Source organism: Furipterus horrens, unplaced genomic scaffold (assembly GCF_987537825.1).
Source record: "Furipterus horrens unplaced genomic scaffold, mFurHor1.1.pri manual_scaffold_17, whole genome shotgun sequence".
NCBI classification, from domain to species: Eukaryota; Metazoa; Chordata; class Mammalia; order Chiroptera; family Furipteridae; genus Furipterus; species Furipterus horrens.
In genome coordinates this window covers 105,667,576-105,684,193 of record NW_028327187.1, presented here as the reverse complement: position 1 = coordinate 105,684,193, position 16,618 = coordinate 105,667,576, and the positions used below count along the sequence as shown (strand labels likewise).

At 42.3% G+C, this 16,618-nt stretch overlaps 1 protein-coding gene and 1 non-coding gene across 2 annotated transcripts in view; both read left to right on the top strand.

The window, feature by feature from the left end:
* The window catches only part of PTCHD1 (patched domain containing 1), a 54,639-nt gene that overhangs the window by 14,540 nt on the left and 23,481 nt on the right, over positions 1–16,618 (top strand). The gene's annotated exons all lie outside the window — the stretch shown is intronic.
* Positions 12,050–12,253, top strand: LOC149991765 (small nucleolar RNA SNORA73 family). The gene has a single exon (XR_016508771.1). It is a non-coding gene; the product is annotated as a small nucleolar RNA SNORA73 family (small nucleolar RNA).

Sequence of the window (16,618 nt, the reverse complement as noted above, 5' to 3'; positions counted from 1 at the left end):
CCAAGAACTTTCCAAAATTAGTGACAGACAACACACTACAGACCCAGGTAGCTCACAGAACACCAAGGTAAATAAGTATCCATAAAACCACGTTTAAGTATATCATATTCAAACTACAGAAAACCAAAGACAAAGAGCAAATCTTGAAAGAAGCTGTGGGGTAGAGGGAGACATCTTATATATAGAAGAAAAAGGATAAAAATCATATTAGATTTATCATCAGAAACCACACAAGCAGGAAGACAATGGATTGCAATATTTAAAGAGTTGAAAGGAAAAATCCACCAACCTGAAATTCTATAATCAGCAAAATTATGCTTCAAAATGAAGGAGATATAAAAATTTTCTCAGAAAAACAAAAACAGAATTCATTGCCTGCAGACCTGTCCTATAAGAAATGTTCTTCATGCAGAAGGAAAATTAAATAGCTCAAAATCTCAGCTCTATATAAAAGTTAATGAAGGTAAAAGAAAATCTTTTTTTGTTTTCTTATTCTTGATCTAAAACCTAACTTTCAAACAATAATAGTAGCAATGTATTGAGAGATTATAACATGGATAAGAGGAATAGATGTCAGCCATATCACCAGGGACAGGAGAGAGGAATTGGAAAAAATTATAACCATACTCCACATGAAGCATACAGTATTACTTGAAGGCTAACTTAGATTAGGTGTTAATATATACTGTAAGTTCTAGGGCAACCACTAAAAATAATTGAAAGAAGTTTAATTGATATAGTAAGAGATAAAACGGAATAATATAAAATTCTCAATTAAAACCAGACAAGACACAAAAAAGAAGGAAGAAAGAAACAAGGAACAACTACAACAACTAGAGAACGGTTACAACCATGGTGGATATGAATCCAACTATATTAATAAGTACTTTAAATGTGAGTTTTATATATCAATTAAAAGAGAGTGACTGTCAGAGTAGATTAAGAAAAATTAAGACTCAATTTATGTCGTCTACCAGAAACCTACTTTAAATATTAAAGACTCAGATAGGCTACAAATAAAGTGGTAGAGAAAGTATATCATGCTAACACTAATCAAAAGAAAGCTGAACTAATGTTTGGGGACTTCTGGCCAAAATGGAGGCCGAGACAGACATGCTGTGTCCCCCCAACAACTCAGAAGGAATACAACTACCTCAAAACTAGAGACAACCAGAAGTTCCAGAAAATCAAGCTCCATGGAAGTCCGACGAACAAAGATATAAAGAAGAAATACTCATCCAGACAAGTAGGAGGTGCAGAGCTAGGACGAAGCCAGGGCAGAGAGGACGTGGTGTGGTGGTGGTGGTGGCGGCGGCAGCAGGCTGGTGGAAAGCGCAGTCACATGTTCCCAGCTCCTGACCAGATGGTGCAGCTCATGGTCTTAGCGCCAGGGAAAATCAAGCCTCGTTGCTTCTGACTGTGCAAACCAGTGGGGGTTGGGGCGGAGGAAGAAACTGCCAGTCTCTCAGCAGAGTCCGCTTGATTAAAGGTCCCCCATAGTCCTAGAACATCCGCAGACCCATCCACTCTGGGAACAACGGCCAGGGCAACAGCTAGAGATGCACCAGTCCCATATGAAACTGGGAAAAGTGCCTGGAAAAGGGGCAAGTGCTGAGCAGGCGGGATTGTTCTCTCTCAGACCCCTCCCCTCATACAGCACCACAACATGGTGAAACGGGTTGCCCTGTACTGACGAATACCTAAGGCTCCGCCCCTTACAATGTAACAGGAGCGACAGCTCTACCTAAGACAAACAGGCAAACAAATACAGGAGCCTTTCAAGATGAGGAGACAGAAAAGTACGGCCCAAAAGGAGGAACGGATCAAGGTTCCAGTGGGAGAACTAAGCGATGAGGAGATAGCCAACCTAAGAGATGCAGAGTTCAAAACACTGGTCATAAAGGTGCTCACAGGCTTGACAGATATGCTTGAGTATGGCAAATGCATAAGTGAAGAGGTGAAGGCTATGCTAAATGAAACTAAGGAAAATCCACACAAAACCAATGGTGAAGGGAAGGAAACCAGGGTCCAAATCAGTGATTTGGAACATAAGGAAGAAAAAAACCGTCAACCAGACAAAATGAGGAAACAAGAATTGAAAAAAAATGAGAAAAGGCTTAGGAACCTCTGGGACGACTTTAAACGTGCCAACCGAATCATAGGGGTGTCAGAAGGAGAAGAGGAAGAACAAGACATTGAAAGCTTATGTGAAAAAATAATGAAGGAAAACTTCCCAAATTTGGCAAAGAAAATAGACATACAAGTCCAGGAAGCACAGAGAGTCCCAAACAAGCTAGACCCAAAAAGGACCACACCAAGACACATCATCATTAAAATTCAAATGGTGAAAGATAAAGAGAGAATCTTAAAAGCAGCAAGAGAAAAGCTGAGAGTTACCTACAAAGGGGTGCCTATAAGGCTCTCGGCTGATTTCTCAAAAGAAACTTTGCAGGTAAAAGGGGACTGGCAAGAAGTATTTAATGTGATGAAAAGCAAGGACCTACAACCAAAATTACTCTATCCAGCAAAGCTATCATTTAGAATGGAAGGGCAGATGAAGTGCTTCCCAGACAAGGTAAAGCTAAGAGTTCGTTATCACCAAGCCATTATTGTATGAAATGTTAAAGGGACTTATTTCAGAAATAGAAGATCAAAACTATGAACACTAAAATGACAACAAACTCACAACTATCAACAACTGAATCTAAAAAATAAAACAAAATCCAACTAAGCAAACCAGAATAAGAACAGAATCATAGGTATAGGGATCCTTTGGAGGGTTATCAGCTGGGAGGGGGGAGGGGGAGAAATGGGGAAGTGGCACAGGGATTAAGAAGCATAATTTGTTGGTACAAAATAGACAGGGAGAAGTTAAGAATAATATAGTTAAGGGTGAAGCCAAAGAACATATATGCACGACCCATGGACATGAACTACGGGGGTGGGATTGCTGGGGAAGGGGGTGTACTGGGCAGAGGGGAGCAAAGGGGAAAAAATTGGGACTACTGTAACAACATAATTAATAAAATATACTTAAAAAAAAGAAAGCGGAACTAGCTATATTTCAGATATGGCTGACTTCAAAATAAAGAAAATTATCAGGAATAAAGGGGCTAAAGGGATCAATTTCCCAAAAGACATAACAATCCTAAACGTGTATGGACCTAACAACAGACCATTAAAATATATGAGAACTGATAGAACTGAATGGGGAGAAAGAAACCCGTGATTCTAGTTGGATATAGAATGCTTGCACAGAGGTAAGGGGTAAATTGATAATACCCTGGGCAGAATCATGACCCAGCTTTTTTAAGGATAGCTCTTATAGATGTCTAGAGGTTAAGGTGGAGAGGCAAAATACTGTACATAGGGAGATCATCCTCTCCTTCACCCGAGTAACTGACATGAGTCTGTAAGCAAAAGGCTCTGAATAGGATAGCTGCACAAGGAAGAAAAAGAGAGATTAGATCACCATTTCCAAAATGTGTTTTAGGAATGTCTCCTTTGATGCTAAAACAAAAATTGGGTTCTGTGGCCAGATAACTTTGGGAAAGAATGCATGTGGTATCCCCATATCAGATTCCCATGTTGAATGTAATTAGCATATCAAATGCTTTTAAAAGTTTCTCTGTAAAAGAAATCTATTTAACTCTGTCCAGCTCAGCATTTCTTAAAGTTTTTTTTTTTGTTTGATCATAGATACTTTCTACTTTTTTGGTGACTCCTATTAACATCCCGAAGAACCAGTGTGCTTCAGAGCACACACTGAAAATACTATCCAAAAAAGAATAGGGAAATGGAATCAATAGGACTTGAGGTTTATTGGATTGTGAGTAAACAAACAAAAAGTGGTGATATTGGTTTAGAAATTTCCCAGCTGGTTAAGTAGAAAGAGGATGATGCTGTTAATCATAACAGGAAACAGGTGAACATATACCAGCTGAAATATTGCCATTGATATATGTTTGTAAATATGCAGAAGGCATATGAAAATTCAGATTTGGAGTTGGGAAGAGAGGTGAGATATTGATGTGAACTGGGGATTCATCAACATAAAGATAATAAGCCAAACCATGGAGGTGGAGTTCATTGCCCAAGAAGAATTAATTTGAATATAACAAGATCAGAAGTGCCAGAGACAGAATCTTGAGTAATATGAAATTTACAAGGTAGGCAAATGTAGAGGAGTCAGTAAGAAAGACACCTGAAAGCCAGGTTGAGAAGTAAGAGAACAAGAGAAAAATCATGCCATGGAATTCGTGGGAGAGAAGGGGGGTTTCATTCAAACCACACATACTGAGCGCCTTTGTTTGCCAGGCACATAGTAGAGGCTACAGCTGTGAAGAAGCCACACCCCTGCCTTAATGGAGCCTACTGGATTCCCATGAAAAGCTCAAATGCTTGACCCTCTTACATATTTTTAAAGTACTACTTTGACCCCACATTATTGACTTAACTGCCGGGAGTTTAAGAAAATGGGGAGTGAAAAGTAGCCATTGGATTTACCTGCTTAGAAGTCACTGTTGAGTTTTGGTTGATGCTGGGATACAGTCTAGACTGGAGTGGCTTGAGGAGTGGCAGGTGAGGAAATCAAGTTAGCGAGCATGACTCTCTGATGTATAGTTGGAGACAGCAAATGTAAAGAGCTCTGTAAAGAAGGGGAGATGCGGCAGAATTGGAAGGGAAGGGGGAAATGAGGCCCTTTTTAATATGGGAAAGACATAAGCACATTTCAGAGCTCATGGGAAGGGACTAGTAGAAAAAGAGTACATGGGAGAAGAGGGGATAAGCAATACCAAGAAGAAAGGAAGGAAAGCCAGAACCCAAGGGGAGGAATTGATCTTAAGAGAGAGGGTGAGCCATGGCCTTGATTTTCACAGGAGAGGATTGAAAATGTAGATGAGGGTATTTTCATGAATACATTAGCAGCAGATTGAGAGTAACTTACATATGATGGCTTGGTGTTTTCTCTTCAAGATAGTAAAGTCAGTAGCTGAAAGTGAATCTTGTCAAGTGCTAAAGAGAGTATTTGTCTAATATCTATGCGTTTGGAGGCCAATTGACAAGGGAGTGTAAAGAGACTAAGTAGTAAATTTGAAGCAGTGTTTTTTGAGGAATTTGGGTATGAAAGCAAAGAGACAATCTCTCCTTCCCTTTTGTCTCAATATGGACAAATGCATAAAGAAGAACTTGAGATGGAAATGAGAGACAAGTTGAGAGTTCACATTGGGCATATTTAAATTTCAGAAAAAGAATATGAATTATATAGAAGGAAGGATTTCTTAACTCTAGTAGCTTTTTGGCATTTGAATGGTTCATCAGGGGAGACTGAAATGCATGAGAATGGTTCAACTAGACGTTGGGATGGCATGACGTCCGAGGGTGACACAGGCTTCAAAGTCTATCGCATATGTCAGTGGTTCTCAACCCTGGCTACAGGCAGAATCACTGGAGGAATTCAAACATACCTTGCCTAGGTTTCACACCCCTAGATTCTCATTCCATTGGTCTGAAACAGGGTGACCTGTCCCAAATGTGGCCCACAGACTGGCAGCTGCAGCCGCTGAGACCTTGTTAGAACTGCAGAATCCCAGCCTCCACCCAGACCTACTAGATGAGAATCTGCATTGTTACAAGATCCCCAGCTGAGTTATGTGCACATTAAAAGTCTGAGAAATGCTGGACCTGAGGATGGTCTAGAGTGCAGCCAGACATGGCTACTTTTTTAAAGCTCCCCCAGGAAACTCTAATGTGCAACCAGAACTGAGAACCACCCTAAGCAGAAAAAGACATACTTATAAAACTATTTAGCTCCTATGATAAAAATGTCAAAATATGACACACACACACAAAGAGTGCATGCAAAAACTGGTGAAATCCAAATAAGGCCTGTAGTTGAGAGTTAATGGAATACTAAAGTCAGGTTCATGGTTTTGATCATATACTATGATTATGTAAGATGTTATCATTAGAGAAACTCTGAACCATATTTACAACTTCTCATGAGTCTTAAATTATTTTAAAATAAAAAGTTGAAAAGAAAACATTTTAAACTAAAAAAGATCCTGCCTAGGATGAGGGGCAACTGTTCTCCATCATCCTCTAAGAAATAAACAAGCTCCATCATTCACTGGGAGGGGAGGAGCCACTGGAGAATTTAAAGCAGAGGGCTGACAGGTTTGGATTTGTGTTTTAGAAAAATAAATCCGGTGGCAGTTTGGAGGATTGACTAAAAGAAAAGAAAAGAAAAAAAAAAAGATGTGTTAGGAAGCTGTTTCTGTCATCCAGATAGATTATAAGGGCTAGAACCAAATCAGGAGCAATGAAAATGGAGCACAAGAGGATGGATTTAAGACATGTTGGACGTAAAATCAACAGGACTGGATGAATGATTCACAGATTGTCAACCTTGGCTGTGTGTACAGGCCCCTGGGAAGCTTTTTAAAATACAGATGCCCTCGCCCTTGCCAAGAGATTCTGATTTAAAGGTGTGAGGGTGAGCCCAGATAGTTCCACACATGGCGCAGATGGGCAGGGTCCAAGCAGCTGCCTCAGGCTGAGGCGGGTGGAGTGCAGAATACACCTCCCAGCTTTCTAATCTCCTCGGGCCCCAAGGAGCAGAGGGTAAGGACAAGGTCGCAAAGAGATGCCCAGATAAGTGAGGAAGATAGTCCTTCCTCTTCTGCTGGTTTTACACTGAGTAAAATGGTAAAACTTTGAGTTAAAATGTGTAAATCCATTATCCTTACAGCCCAGCTATCTTCCCATGGCTTACCTAAACACATCTATTTTTAAATGAAAATGAAACAATGCAACTGTGCCATGTAAACATAACCTCATCTTATTAAAATAACAACAACTTGCTATTAACCCCAAATTTTGCAGTATTTGTACAAACAGAGAAATCTTCAGCAGGCTGAGCGGAATGCTTTGCAAACAAGGTGGAATTCTTCGTTTTTGCTGACTCGGAAAGCCCCTCCCCACCTTTCTTCTCAACCCATCTGGATACCATTTCCATCTTTCCCCAGGGAAGTCTTCCTTGTTGGGTTGGTTGGTTTTTGGTCCAGGGAGGCTGTTGTTGGGAATCCATCCAAATGCTACAATATGTGCAGAGTGTGCCCCCCTGCGCTCTCCGCTCCGGAGTCAGCAGGGCAGCAGGCAGGGCGGGGCCTCCCATTGCCACTCACTGTCAATAAATGTCCGGATTCCATGAGAAATGTCCAGGAAGTGTGCACCATGCCCTCAGACCCTTGAGTGGGAATGGCTAATGGATTGTCTTTTACAGGGTGACCTGCCAAAGCCACCAGTTTCCCTCATAAAAACAATCTGAGGTTTCCCCACTGAGAGTTGCTTGCTACCTATTGGAATCTCTCTTTCTAAAGTGTTGTGCAAAGCACCGTGAAAATGTTTCCATTTCAAAATGGTCTGATCTTTAGTATTTCAATTTTCCCATTAAAGGACATTTTTGCCGGTTTTTTACTTAAAAAGAAAAGAAGTTACAAAGCCCGCTAGTATCCATTATAATATTGCATAAGTACCTCATAACATAATCAGCACATTGCAAAGTTTAACAATTTAAATGGTTAGTGTGAAACAGAAAACATTAATATGGCATTTAGAGGGATCCTTTTGTGTTCCAGGTTCTTCTACTATATTAAGTCTCAGCTTTCCACTACCTATGTTATTTACAAGGTAACCAGATGAACACCTATGTTCATCCATTTCTTAAGTGAGCCAGAACTTCGTTTGAGATCTACAGGCTGCTTTATGTTGAATTTGATAAAGCTACCTCACCTTGGAAAAGGAGAGAGGATATGATAGACTGAAAATTTAAAAACCTCTTTATTCCTAATTTCACTATCCTATTCTTTCCAGAACTGCATCTATTAATATCCGCCTGTGTATTCCCTTGAGAGCTGGGCTGGAAATGCATTATTTCTGCTGGTTTGTGTGTGTGTGTGTGTGTGTGTGTGTGTTTTAAATTGCCACAGCATCTTTATTTGTAGACATAAAAGTAATCATCTTATCCCACACATTCTGATTCCTCTTGTTTGTTTTGCTCCCCCACCCCCTGGGTCTTTGACAACTAGCTAGTACTTTTGCTCGATCACTTCTCACTATTTAACTACGCTTCAGGACATGCAGGTGGAAACTGTCTAATGCATGCTGGTGAAGCCAAGGCAACTAGACAAGAGTGTGCAGGCTTCTCCAGAACATTTCTGTCTTGAGTTGTGTGTCTGCACTGTTCTGGGACTGGAGATAAAACAAAGAATAAAATGCAGAGATCTAAAGAATATGTCCTATAATGTGGCAAGTGATGAGACAGATGTGTTCACACACAGGAGAGCAGAGAGGACGTCATCTGCATTTCCAGGGCGGGCTTCCTGGAGGAGGTGATAGCAGAGCCGAGCCCATCACTCCTCACAAGTCCGAACTCCTAGCAGAGGGATCTGGACATTGCAATTTCAGTGCTCACTCTGCAGCCCTTCCCAAAGCAGCCACGATTTCCCATTACTGCTAATCTGCAGCAGCTTCTCCTCTCAAATAGAGAAATGCTGCTTCTCACGAAGAAGTAAGCCCTCACCTGGACTGGTGTGGCTCAGTGGGTTGGGCATCATCCCGCAAAGCAAAAGGGTGTTGTTTCCATTCCCAGTCAGGGCACATGCCTGGGTTGTAGGTTCAGTCCCCAGTTGAGGGCCTGTTTGAGAGATGTTTCTCGCCCTCTCTGTCTCCATCCCTTCCCCTCTCTCTAAAAATAAATAGAATTTTTTAAAGAAAGAATAAAATCCTCACATCATGAAACAAACAGTTGCTCTATGACAAGAACACCACTAAGCAGCCAAGAAGAATAAGGGATTTCTAGGCATTGGGTTAAAATCATCATGTGCCACATGAATAGAAACTCATGGGCAAAGGTGCCAGCCACACTTTCTGACTGAAATAGGGAGAGGTTCCAACCTTCACGAAGAACCTGCAATGTGCTCCTCTGCCGGGCATCGTACCTACACTGTTTCTTTCAGAAATCAACCACACTTCTAGACAGCAACCCCATTCTGATGATAAGGGAACTGAGGATCAAGAAGAGGGATTTATTTTATCAAGGCTATCACGTGGTCCCTAACTTGGTTGCATATAAACACAAGTCTGTATGACCCGAGCTCTTTTTAGCATGAGGGGCTGCCTCTGGAGCTCTTCTTTGTTGCAGCCTTTACAGCCAGTCTCACTTGACTTGAATTTAGATACTCCCCTACAAATCAATAACGAAAAGACCAAACAACTCAATAATCATATCGGCAAAAGGTTTGAGTGGGCACTTCAGAAAAGAGGATAGCCACATCACTAATGAGCACATGCGAAATGCTGAGCTTTGGGCCTCATGGAAATGCACATTAAACCCAAATGAGCTCTGGCTGGTGTGGCTCAGTGGATTGAGTGCTGGCCTGTGAACCAAAGGGTCTGTGGTTCAATTCCCAGTCAGGACACGTGCTTGGGTTGCGGTCCAGGTCCCCAGTCACTGGTGTGCGAGAGGCAGCCACACATTGATGTTTCTTTCTCTTTCTCCCTCCCTTCCCCTCTCTCTAAAAATAAGTAAATAAAATCTGTTTTTAAAAAATCCAAATGAAATACCAGTATACACCCACCAGAATGGTTAAAATTTTTTAAAGACTGATATGGGGCAAATGTTGCTGAGGATATGGGGTAACTGGAACTGTTGTACATTGCTGGCAGGGATATAAAATGATACAATCACTTTGGAAAAATTAAACTAAATGTATGCCTCTTCTCTGATTCTGAAATTCCACTCCTAACTCTATATAGGCAGTGGTATGCTCAGGCTGGAGCCTACTGGCTCCTGAAAGCTGGTTAGGCACATCTCTTCCTAACGCACACCCCCCCCCCCGGGGTTTGAAATTGGTCATGGAAGGGGAATTTACAAATGCTTTCAAGTCAGAGCTATTTTTGTTAGAGAACTTATTGTTAAACATTTACCAACACGTCACTGCGTATACCTGAGAGAAATCAATGTATATGTCCACCAAAGGATTTGTACAAAGAATGCCCAAAGCAATTTTACTTATAAAGCCCCAAAATGCAAACAATGTAAAAAGACCACCAACAAGAGAATGAAAACATCATCATGCAAAGAAACACTACACAGCAAAACTAAATAAAAATAGCAAACTACTGATAAACACAACATAGGCAAATCTCACAGACCATAGGCTGAGTAACAGAACGCAGACACACAAGAGGAAAGATTAAGAATTAGCAAAGCTAATCAATGCTGAAAGAAGTCCATCATTCTCCTTCAGGAGAAGTAGGGGTATTGACTGGGAAGGGACATGAGGGGCCTTCTGAGTGCTGTAGATAGTCTGTATCTTGATCTGAGCAACGTTTATATACACATGTATGTAGAAAATGTACTGAGATATACACTTAAGGTTTGTGCATTTTACTACATATTATACCTCAATAACGAAAAGTGTACACACACACATTCTATTTAGTGCCCCTGTTAATAAGGTAGAAGAGTTAGACTACTATCCCAGCAGTACAGAGCACCTAGCAATGGTAAGTAATGACAAGAAGAAAGGCAGCCTGAATCCTGGAAGACAAATCAGCTCAGTTTTAGTGGCAGCAGAGCTGATGCAGGAAGAATTTGCCTCCACCAGCACACACTCCCCAGGCACATCACTACCTGGGACGGAATCCAGTGAACACATCAGCTGTCTCTCCCACACACCTACCGTCATAACAGCACAAATCCAGAAATGGAAAGATAGGGGCTCTTATCCCATTTGGGCGATATTCTAGCATTTGCTGTCAACAGAGAACACTGAAGCCTAAGGCCTTACCTGCTGAGGTGTTCCAGAAGGATGTAAAGAGTCTGAGTGTTTGTTTTTTCAAATAAACTAAAAATCCAAAGTAATGCCTGCCTCCTTGAGCATCAGCAGGAAGAAAGATGAGAGGGCATGTGATCTCCCAGTTCTCCACTCCTGGCAGGGCACAGACCTGAGACCTTGAGGACTTACAGTGCATTCTTGTCATCAATATACCCAGGGCCCAACGTGTGATTAACTTTAAACTTGAATGAATAGACTGGACTATGCCCCAAACGGGGGAGGTGTTCCATTGATAGTGTCTGGCCATTTACATTCATAAACTTACCAGAACCACTTGAGAAATATCTGTCATATACCTACTGAATACAAGTTGGCCTCATCAAAAAAAAAGTGTCCAACATCAAAAAAGATTGAGTATGAAGAGAGGCTCAAAAGATCCTAACTTTACACCATAACGGTTGAGTTTTGTTTTATTTCAACATACCATATTTGAATGTACCAAAAATTGGTTTTAACGTGATGTAGTGTTTTGAGGGCCCTAGGAAACTCTAATGCCAGGAGGTTTTGAGTATTAGACATTTTATTTGGGTTTTCCCAGAAGCAGACCTTGAAATAAGAAGTCTAGTAGAAGTTTATTTGGGGACATGGCGGGCAACCAGAAGGAGAGCAGTGCAGTGAGACAGAAAGGGGAAGGAGCCTAAGAGGGAGTGTGATCAAGCAGGCCATGGCTGTGGACAAGGGGAGTGCAACCCACTGGCTAGGGCGGGGGGGGGGCAGGCTCTGGGAAACAGCGAAAACACACCCGTGAGTAATCCCACCCATGGGGAGGGAGCAGGGTATTTATATGCCATCTCCCATCTGTCATTGGTTGAGGTATGCTCCCAGGGGATGTTAATTCCCCAGAACTCTGGCTGCCAAGCAGATGGCAAAGTGGGCTCTCTGACAAAGAAGTGTGGGTGCTGGCATTCAAAGTCAGGCAGGTGTGCTCTCAAGAGGTAAGGGCTCAAGGATAAGAGGAGGTGCCAACTGCATCTGCTACAGATGAACTTGAGGCAGCTGGCCAAGAATTTCTATACATGTATGTTCATGACTGCACTGGAGAGGCATATGAGTATGTGCAGAGATGTGAAAGGCCAGACATTGGTTTGATCTGCACATCTGTAAATCTACAATTGATAGACAACACATTAACACCGAAATCTGCACCAATGTGGATACCCCAGGAGGTCACTCTGCCCGGGCTCTGTCCACGTGGCAGAGGGGAGCATAGGGCTCTGTCCTGTGATGTACAGTCCCTTTCCACAACCTTGGAGAGAAAGCAGGACCTTGAGTCTGCGCCTGCATATTCCTACAGCTTCTCAGAGTCCCTTGGACAGTGATTGAGGAGACAAACCATGCAGGAAACATCTCAAAAAAAAAAAAAAAAAAAAGACCCAAACCTCAGAAATGCAGTTCAAATGTTGAATTGGTACTATGGATCTAAAAGTTTTCATCAGCTTCTACTGCCTGGCTTACTCCCTGGGCTAAATTTTCCAGATGCGTAAAAAAGGAGAGCTGTCAATTGCTTCCTTCAAGCCAGTGTGATCACCACAGTCCAGATCTTCACTTCACCAATGAACTCATTATTGTATCCATGTTGTAATCCACCTCCCTGCCTCTGCTCTCCACCCTTCCCAATCCAGCTGCCTCACTGCAAACAGAGCGATCTTCCCCAGACACATTCTGATCATCCCATCCTGTCTGAAGCCCTTCGTTGGCTCCCCGTTGCCCAAAGGACAAAGCGTATCTTCCGAGTTCAGCAGACTAGGCTTTGTGTGAGTTGGACCTTGCTTCTTTAGCTTTCTTCTCAGTTCTCCCACCAGCCTGAATCACTTCCACGTCCCCCTGACATGTGTTTTGTGGCTCTAAGGTGTCTCTGCTCAATATCTGCCTGATAGACTCTCCCTGCCAGTTCATACCTCTATGCCAAGGTTCTGCCTCTGGTTAATTTCTCTTCATTCTTCAGGTGCTAATTTAGAAGTCACTTCCTCCGAGAAGTCTTCCCTTGTGCCTGCAAGGTTGGCACAGGCACCCTTCCCTTAGTATCCAGTACATCTCCCATCTCAGACCTCCAGGCAGGTTTTGTAATTGCCTCATTGCTCATCTGTACCTCCCAAAGTCTGAATGTGCTGTGAGGACACAGCCATCTCTGTCTTGTTCACATGGCTTAACATAAGACTTATTAATAGTTAGTAATAAAGACAGGGGCGGGCAAACGTAGGTTCACAGTTCCATCAGAAAGTCGTCGGCAGCCGTCCGTCTCGAGAGACGATGGTGTAGCTTCTTAAGAGTCTATCTGCACCGCCGAGAATGGCTGTGCAGTCCGACTCGGGAGTGACATGGTATCTGTCTCCTCCCATGTTGAATCGACATCTTGCGATGACGCTGGAGTGTCCTCTCCAGTGAAGCTGAAGCTACAGAGCCTGGGCAGGGTGATATGGAGGGTCTGCTGTTGCCCATGCAGCAGACCCCCCCTCTCTTCGCAGCTGAAGGGTCCAAGGGAAAGACGGAGTCAATACAGCTTGGCTTCAGGTGCGCCGCAGGAGTTGCCGGTGTTGACTACAACGTCAAACCGCCTTAGGGACTCCGGCTCCGGATTTTCTGTCGGGGTTTACTCCCTTAGCCTTTCCCCTGAAGAGGTATGCCGCAAGACAGCGGAGGTTTTTTGGAGTCAGAGTTTTCCTTCTCTGATGTGCCCTGACTGGAAGATCGAACCAGCGACACTTAGCTCACAGGCCGACGCTCAATCCACTGAGCCAATCCAGCCAGGGCTACATCAGAAAGTAATACAATAATTAATAAATAATATAAAAAAATTAAACTCTGTGTTTCACATACTCACACTGTGAATCTACTCTTCCCCACCCTGTATTCCCTGAATGAGCAGATCCTCCCTCATCTGGCCTCTGTCTCCTCCTTGCACCCCCCGCTGCTACACACACATGCATGCGCACATGCACAGACACACATAACAGACTAGATTCACTGTATCCCCATTATACCCTTTAGCTACTCCTATCATAAGACTATAACCCTTCACTTCACTTCGTGTGTCATCTATGCGAACCAATTCTGAGAACCTGCCAAAAGTCCACCAGACTCTAAGTTTCTTGTGGGTGAAACTGCGTCATAGTGTTTTTTACCTCCTGGGGTTTGTATTAAAGTCCAATATACCATAGACACTTAATAAATGTTGAGTAAGTGGCTCATTGTTATAATTGATAGTGAAATGCAGAAGACTTTGTTTGCATGACCTCTAACTCCCAACAAAGCAAAAATGCTCTGGCCTCTCACCTGCCACCTATCTGAGACCCATTGCAGATTTCACATCTGCAAACCTTTAAAAAATTCATCAGCCAGGTCTGTGAGGCACTGTCAGCATTAAAGCAAGATAGAATAACCCAGAGTGACATCTTTGAACATGAAAGCAATCTTTGCTCCTGGCTGGGCGAAGCCACATGTCAATGAGACAATCAAGTGGAAGCCATCTGTCAGTTCCAGCAGGGCTAGTGTGCTCAGGGCAAGTAGATGGAATGTTCTAAGGGTGCTATGAATTCACTCCACCTCTGCAGTAGTGAAAAGAACTGGGCTACATGGGAGCTGAATTCTGCAGAACATCAGAGCCTTGACAAGGAAGGAAGCTACAATGAAAGGAGGTCAGATGTGGTTGGAAATTGTTAGAGAAGAAGTTTTTGCAGAGGCGCATCTGATGACAACATAGCATCACCTACAACAGCCAAGGTCCCTTCAGCAGGATTGGGTCTGCACACCAAAGGACTGCCATCTCATGCCCACCATGAGGCATGAGTGGGTGAAGGCACATCAGTGTTCCCATCCTCTGGGACACCTACCCACAAACAGGGAGAGCATCCAGTTTTGCTTGTGATGGTCCCACTCCATGCCTGGTATTCCCATGGAATTAATAGTGTCTTCTTGCACTCTCAAAAGTGTTCCCATTTGGATGATAAATTACACGGTCACCCTACTACCAACAGCATTAACAGCAGGCAAAATCTTCAAATAGACATGACATTGGATATAGGTTCACAGGCATTTTTATATTAATTTCTAAACTTTTCTATATTTTTAGAAAACTTTCCCCCTCAAACAAAAGAAATCCAACAAATACACAAGAAAAAAAAACTATAATTAAGCATAACACATAATTATTTCAGTACCCAATCTCCTACCTAAATTGTTTTCCTGCTCTTATATTTTTAGATTATAGTCTAATCATATCCATTTGTCTAATGAGATCAGCCATTTGTCTGCAGTGTGTAAACTATAGGACTAAATTCAATGTCATCTGTTTATTTAAGATGGAAATGATATGCATGTAGCACAGTAGCCTTTGGGTACAAATGAAATATCATTCAGTGTCACCAGAGAAAATATAAATCAGCCAGAAAGAATAAACATTGAAGGTTCTCAGTCAGCACATCTTTGTTGGGCTTCCTCTATGTGCCAGGGATTCAGGATGGTGTTAAACAGTCTCTGCCCTCATAGAGCAACTATATTCTAATGTCATACTGCCTTTGGGGAGGGGGCGATACCCAGATCCCCAAATCCAATAGCATCCCCAACTTCAATTTGATATTTTACAATGAATCCCCAAATTGCCAGCCCTTTTCACTAGTATGTTCTATAAAGTAATTTTTCTTTTACTGAGAGAGAGAGGTGGCGGAGGAGTCACATAGGAAACATACAAGATGCAAAGGATGCTGTTTGGAATGATGAAGGTCTTCTCTCTTTGCACATCTGTTTACCTCATCTCCAGCTGGTTACACGTGCTTGTCATTGGTAATGGGGCTGCAGCTTCTCTCTGAGGTCTCTATCATAGGTATCTGGCATTTGCTGAGCCTCACTATTCAGTAAGGGTCAGAATCTTGCTTTTTCTCCTAGGCTGCTTTGTCATGTTTGACCCCTTGACTTTGCTATGTCATCACCACTTTTAATTCATAACTGCAGCTAACATCTCATGCTGTGGCTTAACTGCTTAAGCCTAATACCCCAAAGCAAGTTTGTCAATGTCCAGATGACCAAAGCAGAGAGATTAGGGGGGTAAAGTCTTTACCGAAAGAACTCCCTTTAAGAAACAATCTTCTGAGCCCAGGATTTAAATCACTGCTGATCCACTTATGAAATTTTTGAATATGGGCAAGTTACTTACGCTACTTGAGGCTCAGCTTCCTCACCTGTCAATACAACATCCACCTCCCAGAGTTGCTGTGAGGATTAAATGAGATGACAGATGGCAACCTTCTTTGCACAAAGCCCCAACACTTTGTGGGTACTTAATACCTTTTAGTTTCCTTCTGTCACTGCCTCCATAGTTCCCTGCCTAGTCTGATGCACGTGGTAATCTAAGTGGGCAATTATCCTGGATAAGGTGTGCAGATTTCAGGCTTATCCTAGAATCACAGAGTGCCAACTTTTAAACACTACCAGCCAGCTGTTCTCTTCAAATATTTGTATTAGTGCATACTGTTAACCCCATTTACTCTTTAGTCTCTCAGTAATGATGTGAACAAGAATCTTTCATCTATACATGTCACTGAATATACTTTTCAAGAAAATGTGAGAAGTTCAATGGTTAGAGAAAAAATGTAAGGGAAACAAGAGAGAGGATAGATATTTTTTTCTTTTTTGTTTGTTCACTTTGTTTCTGTGAACAGCCATTTACTAAGTACCAGTTGTGTATCAGAGACTATAATGATCAGCTTACATTCAATTTC